Source organism: Peromyscus leucopus, chromosome 7, assembly GCF_004664715.2.
Source record: "Peromyscus leucopus breed LL Stock chromosome 7, UCI_PerLeu_2.1, whole genome shotgun sequence".
In the NCBI taxonomy this organism is placed as follows: Eukaryota; Metazoa; Chordata; class Mammalia; order Rodentia; family Cricetidae; genus Peromyscus; species Peromyscus leucopus.
The window spans coordinates 7,587,364-7,603,386 of NC_051069.1; the positions used below are offsets into that span (position 1 = coordinate 7,587,364).

Sequence of the window (16,023 nt, forward strand, 5' to 3'; positions counted from 1 at the left end):
TCTTATCTACGCTGGTTTCCTTACAGAAACTAAGAACAGAGAAAACACATCGCCAACACTCCTGAAGCCCTCTGGGCTCCTGTCCCAATCCCACCTCCCAGAACAGGAAATCTGTCAGTATCTCGTCCTTTTCAGTTCCTCGATGCCCAAAACCATCGGAAACATTCTTTATTTTAAAGAAACCGTGCTCAAATGCCTGGGTACGGAGATGTGAACCCAGTCACTCGGTGAGCAGGAGGCGTAAGCCTTCGCCCCGCCCCTGGAGGAGGCCCCCGGGAACGCCGCCAGTCTCTAGGGCGACTGCTCGGATCATTTGCATACCCATAACACACTGCAACTGATACCGATATTTTCGTGGAAATATACTTACCTTTCCTAGAAGTTTTAAAACTAAAAACATATATATGATATAGTACAATCATGAAGAAATGTCTGTATGTAATGACTCTTTAAATACATGGTCACCATCAGTACACTAGGAGGTTCAGGTCCTTTAGGAACGTATTCAGCCGCCCAGACTCCATACTCTGGTTTCTCTTCAGATCGTATAAATCTTTCGCCTTTTACTAAAGATTTCCGTGGAGAGGAACAACTCTGAGTCTTAAACCAATTTTTTGAGGCCTTGTCTCTACAAGGCTCCATATGCTTGTTTTAATGATAGACAACCTGTCCGGCCGTGCTTCGTCTTAGCTTGGCGTGTGCTTGTCAGCGGTGGCTGCTGATTCTCATCTATATGGAGTTTGTGGTGTGCGTAGTCGCTCTGGCTGCCCTGGAAGTTGGCTCTGTACACCAAGCTGTCCTGAGGTCAGTTCCTAGAACCCGCAGTGGGATCTGGTGCCTTCTCCTGGGAGTAGAGGCGTACGTGCAGAGAGAGAGCTCACGTACATTAGAAGAAGAAAACAGGACCTTCTAAAGGGAGCCTCCACGTGGAGTGGGCGACACCACCCGGGTCCCGGGTCCTCAGCAGCCGCGGTCCTCCCTCCTTGTCCTGACCGTGTGACAGCCGCTCTGACTGCCGCCCCAGACTACACCTTCTATCCGCACGCCAGAAGGTGCCCCTCCCTCCTGAAGTTGCTCCAGCCAGGCGTGGTTCACTGGCTCCGTCATTAATTCACTGCATCTCCCAAGAGCATCTGCACTGGGCTGGTGTGACGTGTAACCTCGGAGCGCTTCCCGGGACCCCGGGCCACCGTCCCGTGTCACACCTCCAACCATCCCCCGATGAAATCCACTCTGCTCCTGTCATCACGCGCCGCCCAGAGCATCTGAACCGCTTTTGTCCTTTGTAACAAGGAGGCTGGTCTTTCCTTCCGTAGTCACTCAGGCCCTCTGCCTCCCGGGTTGTTTTCCTCTAAGGCAGATGGTCAATATAAAAGGAGCTTGAGAACACAGCTCAACGTGGAGTGGTGCCTGCTACATACAAGGCCCTGGGTTTGATCCCTAGCACTGGGGGAGGGGGTACTGGGGAGGGGAGGAGTTGACTCAGCTCAGAGGAGATTGGAGCTGTGACTCGCTGCTGCCTGTCTGACCCAAGAGTTCCTAGCATCACTCAGATTTCACTCTCAGATGTCTCTAGATACACCTTTGGGGTCCTCTCTCTTCAGAGCCTGAAGAAGTTAGGAGGTGATAAGTGGATAGAAGGAGAAATGAGAGCTACTTTGACCTCAAGAGCAAACTTTCATTTATTTGTTTGTTTGTTTATTTGTTTGCTGGTTTTTCAAGACAGGGTTTCACCGGGCAGTGGTGGCCCACGCCTTTAATCCCAGCACTCGGGAGGCAGAGGCAGGTGGATCTCTGAGTTCGAGGCCAGCCTGGTCTCCAAAGCGAGTTCCAGGAAAGGCGCAAAGCTACACAGAGAAACCCTGTCTCGAAAAACAAAAACAAAACAAACAAACAAAAAGACAGGATTTCACTGTGTAGCCCTGGCTGTCCTGGAACTCTCTCTGTAGACCAGGCTGGCCTCGAACTCACAGAGCTCCCCTGCTCTGCTCCCGGGTGCTGGGATAAAGGCGTGTGCCACCACTGCTTGGCATTAAGAGCAAATGTCATGCTGTGGATTTTTCCGTATGCTGTGAATATATGTTATATATATTCATATATATAGTATATATATATATATATATACTATATATATGAATAATTTGTTAACAATTAAAGCTGCATTGGCCTATGGCAGGGAAGAATGGAGGCAGGCAAGAAATCCAAGAGGGATAGAGAGAGAAGGAAGGCAGGGTCAGAAGGAGATGCCAGCTTGATGCAGTAACACCATGGCCACGTGGCAACACATAGATTAATAGAAATGGGTTGATTTAAGATGAAAGAGCTAGCTAGCAAGAAGCCTGAGCCATAGGCCATACAGTTTGTAATTAATATAAGCCTCTGTGTTTACTTGGGACAGAGCAGCTGCCGGACCGGGCAGGACACAGAAACTTCCCCCTACACTTTATTACTACTCCTCTAGAACCTCTCAGCTAGCTGGGCACAGTGGCACACACCTTTGATCCCAACACTGGGAGGGTTGGGACAGAGGCAGCAGATCTCTGTGAGTTCCAGGCCAGTATGCTCTACAAAATAAGTTCCAGGTCAGCCAGAGCTGTCTCAAAAAAAAAAAAAAACAAAAACAAAAAACAAAAAACAAACAAACAAAAAAAAACAATAAATAAAACCTCTCAGCCTAAGAATTAAATTGGCAGCCAGGATTGGTGGTGGATCTCTGAGTTCAAGGTCAGCCTAGTCTATGGAGAGAGTTCCAGAACAACAAGGTCTACACAGAGAAACCCTGTCTCAAAAAAATAAAAAGAAAGAAAGAAAGAAAGAAAGAAAGAAAGAAAGAAAGAAAGAAAGAAAGAATACTCTCCCAGAGGATCTGGGTTTGGTTCCTAGCACCCACCCATGGTGACTCATAACCAGCCATAACTTCAGTTCCAAAGAATCTGACGCATTCTTCTGACATCCAAAGGTACCAGGCACACAACATGCAGGCAAAACACTCATGCACATAAAATGCATAAATCTTTTTGTAAAAAGATTAATAGGAGAAAAACATACACATTTATTTATTTATTTTTTATTTTTCCCGACAGGGTTTCTCTGTGTAGCTTTGTGCCTTTCCTGGAACTCCTTGGTAGCCCAGGCTGGCCTCGAACTCACAGAGATCCGCCTGGCTCTGCCTCCGAGTGCTGGGATTAAAGGCGTGCGCCACCACCGCCCAGCACATTTTCTATCTATAAAAAAGTGACCACTGAAATAGATAATCACGTGCTTATGCACTGCCGAATAAAGAGAAGGAAAGGTGGGCTGGAGCCCTTGGCTGTAAAGCCAAGTGGAATCAACATTAGGCAGAGATCCGCCCTTGTCTCCTCCCTTGAGGTTTAATCCAGTGGGGCAGGTCAGGGATCTGGCTAGGGGACCCCCTCTAGGAAGAAGAGTTCATTTGACAATTAGATACAATTTCTTTCTCTGATCCCGGTTCTGGTGGGGATCTCAGGAGTGGCGGGAGGTTGGGCTGGGTCCACCCACCTCTCCGAGATGTGACAACTGTAACTATTCCTCTTGCTCTCTCTGGTCTTTTTCTTCCTGTTGCTGACCATAGCCCGAGTATGCTTGAAGCTCCTTAGCTGGCGCTTGAGGCTTCCTCAAAGCTCCCCGCCCAGCCGTGTAGCGACCATACTGCTTATTGTCTTCGTTCTCCTCCAGGCAGCTGCAAAATCTACAGCTTGCCTGCCCGGGGCAGGTTTTTCTTTAAAACCCGGGCTTCTGTTTGTGTCTGTTCTTAAATTATATTCTAATAAGACTAAGAACCTCAAGAGGGGACACCCAGATCCCTGATGTCATACGATAGCTCTGCTGGAATGCCCCGAGATTTATGATGACACTGCCTTTCTTTAATCATCAGAGAAAATGAAGCCATTCCTGCACCCCTAAATAACATCAAAAGCAGTGACTGCCAAGCCTGATGACCTGAGTTTGATTACTGGACCCCACGTGGTAGAACTGACTCCCCCAAGTTGACTTCTAACCTCCACGCATCCATGATGGCATGCCCCCAATAATGTCTTGTAAAACATTAAGAGGACAGGGGGCTAGAGAGCCAGGGCTGTTACATAGAGAAAGCCTGTCTTGAAAATCAAAACAGACAGACAAAGATGAAATGAACCCTTTCCTCCCGGAGCTGATACTGCTCCACAGCAATAGAAACCTCACTAGAATGAGACTACAGGAAGCTGGGAGGTATTTTATCAGGGTTTGTTTGCAGAGACTTCTCTCAACTGGATGCCCTCTCTCTGGTGATCAGAATGTTCTTTCCTCCTATTGTGGAGAGGGAATCTTTTACAGGGAGCTGGTCTTGTTTCCTGATGTCAGAAAGAGGAGGTGAGGTCAGAGTGGCATTCATGTGCAGGCTGTTCTGTTTTTCTTTTTTCTTCTTTCTTCTTTTTTTAAGACGTATTTATTTATTATGTATACAGTGTTCTGTCTGCATGTATGTCTTCAAACTAGTAGAGGGCACCAGATCACATTACAGGTGGTTATGAGCCACCATGAGGTTGCTGGGGATTGAACTCAGGACCTCTGGAAGAGCACCCAGTGCTCTTAACCTCTGAGTCATCTCTCCAGCCGTTTTTTGTTTTTCTTTTTTCTTTTTCTTTTTCTTCTTCGAGACAAGGTTTCACTGTGTAACCCTGGCTGTCCTGAAACTCATGTGTAGACCAGGCTGGGTTCAAACTCACAGAGATCCTCCTGCCTCTGCCTCAGGTGAGCTGGGATTAAAAGTGTGCACCATCACTGTCCAGCCAGCTGGGTCCCCCCCCCCCCGCCCCCAGTCTTTGGCTCAAAATAAATCTCGTGCCTCTGTGTCATATTCTACTGCTCTCAGACCTGACTGCATAAGAGAGGGGACCTGACCCCCATCTCCTCTTTGCTGTGAGAGAAAATCCAACATTCCACCCCCTTCCTCAAGTAGAAAACCAAGCCCCAAACATGGCTGGGTAAACGCTGCACAACACAGTAACCATTATCCATGCCATCCATTTAGATGAAATTAATCCAAACTATGAAATAAAAAGCCCAGGAGTGCGTGCGGCTAGACAGACAACACAGTGACTAAGATCATTTCCAGAGGCCCCGAATTCTGTTCCTGGCACCCACATGGTGGCTCACAATAGTCTCTAACTCCAGTTCCAGGGGATCTGACAAACATTCATACACAGAAAATAAAAGTTGAAACATTTTTTAAGACATATTTCCGGACCTGAGCGTGCATGAAGTACAGAGTAAGACCCGTCTCACAACAACATTCAGTTCCCAGATGCACTAATATTTCAAGGGCCCAGCAGTCACGTGGGGCTAGTGGCTGTCACTTTGTGCATATCTTTTCTGTCTAAGCTATTCCAAACCAAGAGCTCCATCACCTCCCACCCAGAGGCGAGAACCTGCTGACTCAACCTGAGTCACACAGCAAGACGGCCTCCAAACACACAAAAAGAGCTGGTTTCCATTCAGAACATGGAGTCGGGGCAGGCCAGCCCCGGGTGCCACTGCACTAAATAAAGTTCAGGGTCAGAGACCCACAACATCTCCTCCACAGCAGTGGCAGAGCCTGCAGGAAACCGGAACTAGCGTGCACGCTGCAATTATATTATTTATTTATATATTTTAGGTTTTGTTTGTTTTTTTTTTTCTCAAGACAGGGTCTCACTATGTAGCTCTGGCTGTCCTGGAACCCACTATTGTAGACCAGGCTGGCCTCGAACTCCTAGAGATCTGCTTGCCTGGGCCTCCCGAGTACTGGGATTAAAGGGGCACACCACTACACCTGGCTGCAAGCTCCAATTTTAAAGCAAGCATCGTCAGCGTCAAATAGCAGATACGAAAGCAGAATATTCACAAACGAAGCGCTGCGTGCACGGCTAACATTCACTACAACCACAGTGGATGTAGGAGATGCCCGCCGTGCAGAGTAAGAAACAGGAAACTGGAGCATTGTTTACACCCGTCCCTCGCCCTCACTAAAGCGAGGAACCCGCGTCCTGAACTTAGCATCTCCACAGGTGATAGCTATCTTCTAGTACGAGTCTATTGCAGTCACTAGGGCCGGGATTATAGCTCGTGGGTAGAGCGCTTGCTTGACATGTGTGAGGTTTTAAGTCCAATCCCCAGAACTACAAAAGTAAAAAGAAAAAAAGAAAGAAATACAGTCTTTAACGTTAATAAAACGTAGACGCACAGAAACCCAAAACCCAAAGAGTCCGGGTCCTGGACTGAGCGCAGATCCGCTCCTAGCCAGCTCTCGGCGTCGCCCCCTGGTGGCCCGGCCGAGCACTGCCTGCGGCGCCGTTCCCGCCCTCGTCCACGGGGCGTGGCCGCCACAAATTTGCATATCCGCGGAACACCGCGCACAGGACAACCACAAAACGAAAAATTAACGTATCGTTCTAAGAATGTCTTTGTGAAAGTGAGCTTGAGTTTATAAAACAAAAAGAATGGTGCTTTTGAGCTATAGTAGTCTTGCGCCAAGTAAGACACCACCACTGTGCTGGGAGTTGCTGTTACTCGAGTTGTGGATGGCCGGAAGATCAGCCATACTCTGGTTTCTCTTCAGATCGTATAAATCTTTCGCCTTTTACTAAAGATTTCCGTGGAGAGGAACAACTCTGAGTCTTAAACCAATTTTTTGAGGCCTTGTTTCTGGCAAGGCTACATTAGTTCTGTTCAAAATAAGAATTCTTTTTCTCTCTACTGTGTACTTAGATGGACTGGCTGAGCACTCACTTGGTTTCCAACAGTTCTAGAGCTGAGGGCCTTACTTAGGGCACTACAAAACCACAGCTACTTTGCCCTTCTTAGGGTGGGGGAAAGAGTTTTGCTTTGTTTTGTTTTTGCGCTCTAGGCTGGTCTTGAACTCAGCAGCAATCTTCCTGCCCCAGCCTCCTAAGTGCTGGCATTACAGATGTGAGTCAACGCACCCAGGAAACAAGAAAGGACTGTGACAGTCTTTGCTGAAGCCCCGTGACAGTGAGGTTTCTACCAGCCCGGATCGATAGGTCCCAGAGAGGCCAACTTTGTTGTTGAGGCCACAGTAAAAAGAGACCGGGGAGATGCTGTTCTCAGCTGGCTTGGGGCTAAACGCTGTGTGACCCCCAGTCCTGATTCAGGGACCTGTCCAGGGCCTGGTCTCCCTACTTGTCAGGTGAGTCAGATCATCTCTAACCCCCGTCCCCCAGGGTCCCCCAGGCTCTGACATTTCACGATGCTAAGCCCCGGGCCCCAGGGAGTAGAGATGAGAGAGCGACAGAAACCAAAGTGCACACAGTCTATAAGAACCGCCCCCGCCTTTAGTTACTACAAGGCTGCCCATCCTATGGAACCTGACTCAGACAGGCTTCCTGTGGGGATGAAAGACGCAGCAGGGACAGAGCCACACAGCAAAGTCAAGCCAAGATTGACAGGCTACGTATGCGGTCACATGTTCACGCGCATTCATAAAGCCAGGCACACAATACGCGTGCACTCCCATGCATACACTCGCACCTGCATACTTATAAACATGCAGTCATATACCCATGTCACATACCACATACACACTTGCACACATACATTCTCCTAAATAACATGCAGTTACTTATGCACACGTGCATACCCTCACATGCATATTCATGAAACTGCTGGGCATGCGTAGCTTGCATCAATAACTATGGCCCCATGCATGCTGGCAGGCAAGTGTTCTACCACTGAGTTACATTCCCTGCCCGTGGAGAATTTTCTATGTTGAGCATGGCCGCTGGTAGCATGGCCGCTGGAACTCTACAGCAATGGACCCAGGGGAAGCCATGCAAGTGAGGGGTAGTGGGAACAGACTACTCAAGAGTCACAAAGGCCTTGTGGAAGCAGAGATGTGGCTGTCAGACCTTGAGGCCAACCCAGAATGTCCCAGAAAGGACTGGCAGGCACATCTCAGCCTGGAATGGGTAGACTCCCTCCCAAGCTCACCCTTTGTGTCAGGGTCCCAGAGACTGTTTCCCCTTGACTCACTAATTCCCATTGGAAGGAACTAATTCCTGCCCATCTCTTCTCCCCTTCGGACTGGGGAAGCCTCCAGAAGGCAAAACAAGCCTCTGGCTGGCAATCTGGGTCCCTAACTTAAGACAAGCTCCCACCAGGGTACTCCATATTCGACATCAAGGAGGATGTAGTATGGCTTCTGAGCCGTTTATGCCCCGAACACCTGACCCCGGTCAGTTGGGAGGCACACCCACACTAGGATCACGCTGCAAGATGGCAGGCCTGGTACCATCTGAAACATCAGTGTCCTGGAAAACAAGCAAGGCGGGGCTGTTCTGGAGGGAAGGGGAGTACAGATGTGGCCAGCTGGAGAGGGAGAGTTTTAGCTTGACTTTGGATCAGGGGTCACTAACAAAGACACCATCGGGGTGACAGAAGACATCGGCTATGAAGGGTTATGACTAGTTAACAGAGATGAATCATCACCTTCTGCTCTTCAAAGACAGTCCAGAGAGACACACTCCATCTAAAAACCTCCTCACATCCGCTGCTAGAGTAAGCGCAGAGGAAGCCTGGTGGACAGAAGCTGAGGACCTGTTAACTAGTACCACTACCTGCTGTCTATCGCATAACCTTGAGAGGCCTGGATGTTCTCACCTCTAGAGAGGGTATGGTGACAATAACTTTTTCTTTCTTCCTCTCTCTCTCTCTCTCTCTCTCTCTCTCTCTCTCTCTCTCTCTCTCTCTCTCTGTGAGAGTTTGTGAGACACGGTTCCACTATGTAGCCCAGGCTGGCCTTGAACTCACAAGAGATCTGCCTGCCTCTGCTTCCCAAGCATTAGGATTAAAGGTATGTGCTACTGAGCCCAGCAAAACAAATCTAAAGAAAAGATGGCTCAGTGGTTAAGAGCACTGAGTGCTCTTCCAGAGGACCTGGGTTCAGTTCCCAGCACCCACATGGCAGCTCACAACTGTCTGTAACTCCAGTTCCAAGAGATCTGGCATCCTCACACAGACATACATGCAGGGAAAACACTAGTGCACATAAAATAACAATAAATAATTTTTAAAGTTAAAATTATTGTATCAAAGCCAAGTGTTATTAATTTTACTAGGTTATATTCTTCAGCAATTTTTTTTTTTAGATTTTTATGTGTATGAGTGTTTTGCCTGCATATATGCCTGTCTGCAAACCACATGGGTGCCTAGTGCCCTCAGGTCACAGCAGTGAGTGTTATGTCCCCAGGAATTGGAATGCTGGATGGTTGTGAGCTACTGTGTGGGTGCTGGGACCCAAACCTGGATCCTCTGCATGAGCCACAAGTGTTCTTAACCACTGAGCCATCTCTCCAGCCCCCCAACATTTATTTTTCAATGTTTCTAAACCGCCCACAAGAGACTTAGTTCAATCTGATAGCCAAAAGACTATCAGAACATACCTACACAGTACTGTTAGTTAGAGATATCAGAACTCCCAAATAAAGAGTGGTTTGTCCTTCAAAACATCATCTTACTGAAGTAAGTAAACTAGGGTGGGGAGATGTGGCTCAGCAGGAGAGCGCTTGCCTGGTTTGCACAAGGCCCTGAATTATAATCTCCCAGATTAAAAACCCTTCAGTGTCGGATGGGGATGGTGGGGGGCGTCAGGCTGCTGGGCAAGGGGCACAGACCTTTAATCTCAGCCCTGGGGAGGCACAGTCAGACAGGTCTCTGTGAGTTCAAGACCAGCCTGGGCTACAATATGGGAACCTGTCTAAAAAACAAAAAAGTACATTGACATGAGTGTTGGCTAAATGGCGCGCTGCTCGTGGCTGGAGTCATGAGCCACAGTTACCTTTTTAGAGCTTTATTGGGAGAGGAGGGGGAGAGGGAGAGAGAGGACAGATGGAAGGAGGGAGTGTAAAGGGAAGAGAGGAAGAAGGGGGCACACAGAGGGCCCACCTGCTTTTTAGGCTGGGACGCCGTCGCAGGCTGATGACGTAATTAAGGACAGACTCCTTACAATGAGGAATCACACATCTTGGGAAAACAAGGCAGGCAGGCAGGGGGATTGCTTTTTTCCTTGGAGGTCTTTAGAATGGGTTTCTGTGAGTTTCAGCTAAAAATAGGCAGGTAGTTGATCACCTAACGCAGACCATGGGAGGCCAGTGGGCAGTATACAGCAGGTGACAACTAGTGTTTGACAAGTTGGCTCCCCAGACGTATCACACACACCCCACGCCCCCCATGGGGAGCCCCACCTGGCAAAGCCGTGGGGTCACCGGCTGTGGAGACGGTTGTTTTCTGTCTATAACTTTCTCAGGTGCCACCACTATACCTCCCTAAGAAGAACAGTTGTGGGGTTCCTTCCACAGCCCACTGGTAGTGTGTTTTACATCTTTGGGCACACTTACAGTTGTGGATGGTCAGGAAGATGATTTCTGTTTACGCTGTATAATTCTGATGCATAGAAATAATACCAGAATACTCTTCTTTTTTTTTTAAAAAAAGATTTATTTTTAAGATTTATTTATTACATCTACAGTCTGCATATATTCCTGAACGACAGAAGAAGGCACCAGATCTCATTGTAGATGGTTGTGAGCCACCATGTGGTTGCCGGGAACTGAACTCAGGACCTCTGGATGAGCAGTCAGTGCTCTTAACCTCTGAGCCATCTCTCCAGCCCCAGAATACTCTTCTTTACTGACACAGGAAAGTAACGATATTCTGTCACTAAGACCACCACCACCTGGCATTTATTTTATTTCACCATCTGTTCATTCATCTATCTACTCTTTATCTATGTTGGAATTCGTGGCCACTGGCCACTCCTCCAGCTACATGACCCCCCATGCACTGGCAGGCAAAACGATTAGTCACCCCAGGGCCTTAAATCCTACGTAATCTGTGAGCTGCGTGATCATGTAATTTGAGCGTAGCGTGATCACGCAATCTATGCGCATGCGTGTCGCAACTCTGTAAGCTCATACGGGAATGTGCGGGGGGGGGGGGGAATCCATAAAAAATGGATCACAGACTCCTCCCCCTCCTTCTCCGTCCCTCTTCTTCTTCCTCTCTCTCCACACATGTCTCTCCAACAGGCCTGAGCACACTCTCTCCTGTCCCTCCCTTCTCCTAATAAACTCTCATAGTGGGTTTTTGTCTGCCTCGTGACTTTTCCTCGAAGGGTAAACTGCTCCACATAAAACCAACAATCAGGAGCTGGAGAGATGGCTCAGAGGTTAAGAGCACTGACTGATCTTCCAGAGGTTCTGAGTTCAGTTCCCAGCAACCACATGGTGGCTCACAACCATCTATAACGAGATCTGGTGCCCTCTTCTGGCCTGCAGTCATACATGCTGTATATATAATAAATGAATAAATAAATCTTTAAAAAAAAAAAACAACAACAACAATCTATCAATCAATCTCTACCTACCTACCTACCTACCTATCTACAGAGACCCTCACTGGCCTGAAACTCACCAAACAGGCTGGTCAGTGCGCTGCAGGGACCATCAACCAATTTCCACATCTTCAACACTAGGATTTTATAAGCATGTGCCAACCATGGCCAGCTTTATTTTTTTTTTATTTTTTTATTTTTAGTGTGGGTTCTGGTGAATGAAGTTAGATTCATCTACACTTTCACAGACCAGTTCTTAGTCCCCAAAGACTATTTTACAAGGGAAGAAGATACAGAGTCACAGCAAGGCAAACCCCTTGGGTTCCTAATGAGGCCTTTGTAGTTCCTCCCTGTGACACTTGCTGTTGGTTCCACTGCTCTCTACAGGGAAAGCAGGCATTGCCATCTCGGTGGCTACTGAAAGCGGAGCATGTGTGTGAGTAGCCCATGGCCAGGTCGTTCATCATCATGTCAACCTTGGTGGAGCCTTGACTGTGTGGTAACAGCACCGGCAGGGTCCCTCTGGGGGACAGGGTCCCACTTCGTAGGCGATAAAGACTCCCGACTCAGAGGTCTGTACCTCTTGACTACCCCACCTACCGCTGCAGCTCTGGGACAGGTGTGCCTGGCGGGATCTTCCAGCTGAAGGGGAAATGTGGACGCATGGCTCACATCCCTTTGTTGGTTTTCAGCAAATTAAAATTTATCTCTCAGGGAGGAAATGAGAGGTCAGATTTTTTTTTTCTTCTTCTTCTTCTTCTTAATGGGCCCTGATGAAGGAAATGAATTGAGGGGGAAGGAATCAGAAATCTGATCCACCTCTGCTGGCTCAGAAAGGGAGTGGGGACTCCCTGCACCCTGAGAAGGGCAGCTGGGCACAGTGTGTTTTATTATATAATTAACCTTGACCCTTCTGGGTTCAAAGAAAGAGGTTAGTTGGAAATAAATCAATAGTCTAGTCTGGTCACTTCAAAGGCTCCAAAACCCGCTGGAAAATTCCGTGTTTGTTCAGTGTGCAAATTGGAATAGGTGTGCAATTCTTTCTGAAAGGTAGGAGGAGGGTTTTAGGTCTAAATTAAAATTAATTGTATATCCGCTTCCTCTAATCAGGCAGTCCGGGCCCTTTATTGTGTCTTGCAGGAAGAGGGAGAGGCCAGGAGAAAGCATTGTGACCTTTGTGTGGCTGCTGGGCTGGATTGAAGACCAAGCCAGCCTGGAGAGCGGTAGCAGGGTGCAGCCCTTTGTCATATGTCTGAAAAATCTTTTTCTGTTTTACTGCGTGGTGCCAGGGGTCAAACCCAGGGCCTCCTGCACACTAGACAAGCCGTTTCCCCTGACCTCTATCCCAACTGGAATCCTGAGGCTCACCAAACAACCGCCATCACCACGACACAGAATGTTTATTGAGTGCCTACATGGCACCAGGTGCCAAGAATTTTCTAGCTGGGCCCTCATTTGATCTCTTCACAAAGCAGCCATTTAAGTCTGGTTAGGATCGCCACTGGTTCAAGAAACGCCGAGTGGGGCAAAGGTCAAGTCTGGAGCTGCACGGAGAGTCTCCAAGTCTGTTTTCCTGCCCTGGAGGAAGGGGGAGGGGAGGATGAAACTGCCAGCGTCCCCAGGCTCTTCCCTCATTTCCCTTAAGAAGTTAGAAGTTAGAGTTAGCTGGGACTGGAGCCCAGAGCGTCACACATGCTGGGTGTCTGCTCTACCTGCCCTGCGCCTTCAGGAGCAAGCTCATTTGTTCATTCTTACTTTAAAATACGTATTCATGTGTGTGTGTGTGCCCCTGTTCATGTGTGCGTGCAGGTATGGGGGATGCCGCCTGCTGACTTGGCTTCTGGGGTCTGTACTCTAGTTCCCATGATTGTATAGCAATCACACACTGAGCCATCGCTCCAGCCCTGTTGTTGTTATTGTTATTATTATTATTATTGAAATGTGGTCTTGGTATGTAGCCCAGGGTTGAAATTACAGGGTACATCACCATTTCAGCTCAGGTTTAACTTTTGTTTTTTGTTTTTTAGTTTTTTGAGACAGGGTTTCTCTGTGTAGTTTTGGTGCCTGTCCTGAATCTAGCTCTGTAGACCAGGCTGGCCTTGAACTCACAGAGACCCACCTGCCTCTGCCTCCCGAGTGCTGGGATTAAAAGAGTGTGCCACCACCGCCCAGTCTAACTTGTTTTGAGAGACAGGATCTCACGTGTATCCCTGACTGGCCTGGAGTTTGCTATGTAGACCAGGCTGGCCTTGAATTCACAAAGTTCTGTCTCCCAAATGCTGAAACTAAGGGCACGTACTGTTAAGCCCGACCTCAGTCACCCTTGGTTTCATCTCTCGTTCATCTTCTGCTTTTCCCCTTTCCTCTCTCTCTCTCCCACATTTCCTACTGTTCCACAAGTTTTCACTGAGCATTTAATGCTACTCCAGTCGGGTCATAAAGTCCCTTGGCCTTTGGGAAGTTGAACCCTTAGGTCACCAAGCCCCTGAAGATGGAGTCCACTATGCTGTTGTGTTTCCAGGGGAGAGGGTTCAGTATGAGAGAGCTTAGCAAGGCACCGCGGAGAGCACAACAGTGGCTCTAGCTGGAGAGGATGGGGAAGATCTCCCCAGCCCGCGGTGGTGGTTGTTACAGACCGAAGGTACAGCCTGCAGAAGGATGGAGGTCTCGCAGTAAAGCAGGCCGGGAGAGGCCAGGGGCTTGTTTTAGATAGCAGGGCTCCGTGATGGGACTAGAACATTAGCCTCATTCCTCATTAATAATCACGACAGTGTGCTCAGCCCTGGGGGCTTCCTGGGCTCTGACTGGTTCCCTCCTCTAGCAACCCAGGAAGGAGGAGATTAGGCCAGAGATTAGTGTTGTCTGTAAGGTCGCTCAGATGGACAAAGACGGGCCAGGATTATAAACCTTAGCCCATACTCTTAACAACCCCTGCCTCTTGTGAGGAGACCTTGAATGATGGTCATAAAGCATTGGTCCTTGGTCTGTTCTGGGGCAATGAGTTTATGGCAGGTTCCCTGTTCATTTTATGATATACTTAACACTCCTTTGGACAGGAGGTCTCTCTGACAATTCAGGATCTCCTCATTCACAAGTAACATATGCACGCAGACTGAGCAGGTTGTATTGATATATTTAGGAATACACAACACACCACACACACACATACACACACACACACACACACACACACACACACACACACACACCAACAATAAAAGAAAAAGTGGCCACAAATTTGAGAGAGAGCAAAGGGAACATATTGGAAAGGTTGAGGGGAGGAAAGGAAATGATGTAATTATATTATAAACTCAAAAAATTCTGGTAAACAAAACCAAAACAACCCCATTTCAGTTCATTTCGATTCCACCCCCAATTTCCCTTCTGAAGACACAGAAGGAGTCAGCGGCCTGTCAGGACAAGGACAAGGACTCTGGGAGTCAAGCCCCATCCACCCATCCACCTTCTCTTCTCTGGGCCTTGGTTTCTTCACCTGGTTAAGGCACCTGCTTTTTTTTTTTTTTTCCTAATTTAACTTTTTATTAATTCTTTGTGAATTTCATATCATGCACCTCGATCTCCTCATCTGTAGTTTTTTTGTTTTGTTTTGTTTTGTTATTTTTTGCTATTATTTCTCTTTGGGGGCCCGCCATCCAGCTCCCAAATAAATACATGTAAACTTATTCTTACTTATAAATGCCTGGCCTTAGCTTGGCTTGTTTCTAGCCACCTTTTCTAACTTATATTTTCCTGTTTCTCTTTAAGTACATTTTTGCCTCTGGGCTTTTTGCCTTTCTTTTTTCCATATATCTTTCTTCCTTTCTTCCTCCATGGCTGGCTGTGTGGCTGGCCCCTGGTGTCCTCCTCTCTTTCTCATTTTCTCACTCCACCCTCTCTTCCCTAAATTTCTCCTCTTCTTTATTCTCTCTGCCCACCAGCCCTGCCTATCTCCTCTCCTGCCCAACTATTGGCCATTCAGCTCTTTATTAGATCAATCAGGTGTTTTAGACAGGCAAAGTAACACAGCTTCACAGTTAAACAAATGCAACATAAAAGAACATCACATGAGCTGGAGAGGTGGCTCAGAGGTTAAGAGCACTGGCTCCTCTTCCAGAGGTCCTGAGTTCAATTCCCAGCAACCACAAGGTGGCTCACAACCATCCATAACGAGATCTGGTGCCCTCTTCTGGCCTGCAGACAGAACACTGTGGACATAATAAATAAATAAATCTTTTTTTTTTTTTTTTTTTTTTTTTTTTTTTTTAAAGAATGCCACACATCTTTGCATCATTGAACAAATATTCCACAACATAAATGAATGTAACACATCTTAAACTGATATTCCGCAATGTTCATCTCTCCATCCCTTCCCACCCGCTCTCTGCCTTTGCAAACCCCTCCCCCACATAAGATAAACAAAATAAAATTTAAAGGAAAAGAAAAATCTCATTGTGGAAGCTGTAGTGTGACACAGTGAGCCACACCGTATACCTTTTAGTCCATGTATCATTACTTGCAAGTGTTCATTGCAATGTGTCAGTGGACTGGTTCGAGGCCTCTGGTTTCTGCTACACCACCAATACTGGGCCTCACTGGGACGATTCCTGGATATCCTGTTGTTGTCTTGTGTCATAGAG

General features: G+C 47.6%; 2 non-coding genes across 2 annotated transcripts; both read left to right on the forward strand.

Annotated features, from left to right (window-relative positions):
• Window positions 1-522: 522 nt before the first annotated feature.
• On the forward strand, window positions 523-638 carry LOC114692050. The gene has a single exon (XR_003734324.1). It is a non-coding gene; the product is annotated as a U5 spliceosomal RNA (small nuclear RNA).
• A 5,940-nt stretch (window positions 639-6,578) lies between these two features.
• LOC114692054 lies at window positions 6,579-6,695 on the forward strand. Its single transcript, XR_003734325.1, has one exon. It is a non-coding gene; the product is annotated as a U5 spliceosomal RNA (small nuclear RNA).
• Window positions 6,696-16,023: the final 9,328 nt, after the last annotated feature.